Raw genomic sequence first — 2,950 nt, forward strand, 5'->3', positions numbered from 1 at the left:
CTATGAAAAAAAGGAAAGCGTCAAAACAAAAGTAGTATCCGCTTCTCCATCCTAGGTGTCTTCACTGACAGCTATTAAAGATCAGGCTAGGATTGCAAAATGATTTCAAGCCACACGGTTTCTGCCACCCGGATCAGTCAGCTGGTGTAGCTGTGTCAGCTGGGTAACATGCCAGACATCTGTAGGGAGGGGAGAAAAGAGCGATCTAGTGGGGGAGAGAGAGAGGGGTATGGTATTTCCCTCTCTCCTTGCTTGGTAGCAAAGGGTAATTTAAAAAGACATTCCTTCCTTCTATATCCTGTGCCTACATTTACACCTCCTGGCCCCATTCCTCTCTCTTTTTATCTCTCTTGCTCTTATAGCTAACTGCTGACCCCATGTGTTGGCTCATTCCCTTGCAGACTTTCATTTAAAGGGTTAGTTTACCCAAAAATGAAAATAATGTCATTTATTACTCACCCTCATGCTGTTCCACACCCGTAAGACCTTTGTTGATCTTCTGAACACAAATTAAAGGGTTACTTCAGGATTTAGCATTAAGCTTTGTATTAGTAGAATACCACTAGTATTTCCCCCTTCATATCAGCCCGAGATGATAGATTTATGCATTTTTATTCTGTAAAAAAGCCTCAGATGACGCAAAAATCATCATTTTGCGTCATCTGAGGCTTTTTTGGCCAGAGGCTTAAAACTACAGCCAGTAATAGCAGGTAGTTCCGCATTTTTTCACCACGCCCATATATGCGCGTTTGAGGTTACTCAAGGACACAGATCAAAGATTATATCAAAAGTGGGTGTCAATTATATTTTTAAGCTTACAGTAATTAACTTTATTTTGTCTGCACTACATCAGTGGTTCATCTCGCAAATTTATTGGTCTCTGCAGTCATCTCAACCAATACAGCAACAGGCTTTTGTGGTAATGTTAGCATAAATAGATAAATAAACTCAGTTTTACAGGACAGAGGCTTTACTTTGATAACAGTCAACTTATATGCAACTTATATGTAATTGTCTATCTAACGTTACTTTGCTAAGTTTGCAGTTTTACTGCTACCTACAACACTACATATAGGCTACTGTGTTATCAGTCTAGTATCAGCGAGTCTTACCTCTGGGCGAATACGCTTAGTACCAGATGCCCAGGCTATTCGTCCTCTGGGAAAGTGAATATAGATGGTATCGCGGTGTCCTTCAGAATGGTTCTCTTCATTGCAAAGATATTTGGTTCGTAGTCCTCGTGCTTGAAATGGAGACTACATATTCTGCGTTTTTTTTTAGGTTTTCTATAACGGTGTCATCTCCAAACTTCGGGTGTTTGATGGCCCGCAGGCCCCCGCCACTGTCACTCCAAATCGTTAACTTAATCGGAAAATGATGGAAACTTACTTGTCCTTTCCTGGTTTTGGGTGTACATCCAGGTACAAAGCAATTTACACGGATTCACTGTGCTCCGATGCCTCATGACGCAGTGTTTTGAAATCGGCCATCACTAAATAAGTCATTATTTAGTTTTTTTTTTGGCGCACCAAAAATATTCTCGTCGCTTTATAATATTAATATTGAACCACTGTGCTCACATGAACTGATTTAGATATGTTTTTAGTACCTTTATGGATCTTGAGAGAGGAAATCTCATTACTTCCTCTGGAGGCCTCACAGAGACATCGGATTTCAACTAAAATATCTTAATTTGTGTTCCGAAGATTAATTAATTTTCATTTTTGGGTGAACTAACCCTTTAAATAGATATGTTCATAAGACCCATGTGAGTAATTTTTAAGTATTTAATTGAAATCCCACCAGATTAGCAGTACTCCATTTCCTTTCAAGGCCTCGAGACCATGTCACTTGTCCTTTGTAGCGTCCAACATCAGATTCGAGATCTGAATCTGAAATCATGGTCAAGGATTGTGCACCATTCAGAAATTAATTTAGAATGCATTGTAATTTGTGAATTTGAATTGAGATGAGCAAACAGGATGTATAATTGTAAATTTTAATGAAAGGATGTGGAATGAAAATGAATTGAAATCCATATAACTAGTTTTTTAAGTTTGATAGATAGATAGATAGATAGATAGATAGATAGATAGATAGATAGATAGATAGATAGATAGATAGATAGATAGATAGATAGATAGATAGATAGATAGATAGATAGATAGCAATTCAGTAAATTCATTTTCCTGTCTTTTCAGTTCAAATTCCAATTCAATTTGGGCATGGCAAGTTAAATTCAAATTTCAACTCATGAACTGAAAGGTAACCATTTCTTCAATTCTGAATTTTGCCCAAACATACTCTTTGTCAAATATGACAAATTTGTAACTGTACAATCCAGTTCATTAATTTGGATTATTGCCCAGTCAGCTGTGTTGAAGTTTCCACGAAGTCTCTTAATCAGATCCGGAATGCACACTCATCCTCTGCTCAAACTCAGCTGACACTGGGAGCTCAAGAGATGGAATATACTCATCAATGTGTCCTGTGTGAGTGAACAGGTTTGACTGTACCTGTGCCCCCTTCAAACACTGGTGGTAATTCCTTCCCTGTTGACCTAGATACCGATTACCACACATCTTACTGTGAGAAGAGGAAACTGCATTTCTGTAAATGTAGTTGAAGTTGAGGTGGGACATTTTAAAGGGCTTGTTCTTTTTTAAAATTATAATTTTAATTAGATTAAAGATGCAGTAAGTTTTGAAAAAAAAAAAGCTGTTGAAAGTGAATCAGAAACACGCTTGTAGCCAATCAGCAGTAGGGGGCGTGTCCACACATGATGGGGAGGAGAGAGAGGAAAAAAGAGAAAAGGTCAGAGCAATATCATAAAAAGAAGGGTTACAATCAGATAAGAGCTTTAGGACCCGTGTTAGTTTTTTTAAGTTGCTTTGGTGCAATTTTCAAAACTCTTAGTACTAATATTACAACATATCATCAAAAGTGCACC

The sequence above is a fragment of the Chanodichthys erythropterus genome, chromosome 11 (genome assembly GCF_024489055.1).
Source record: "Chanodichthys erythropterus isolate Z2021 chromosome 11, ASM2448905v1, whole genome shotgun sequence".
NCBI classification, from domain to species: domain Eukaryota; kingdom Metazoa; phylum Chordata; class Actinopteri; order Cypriniformes; family Xenocyprididae; genus Chanodichthys; species Chanodichthys erythropterus.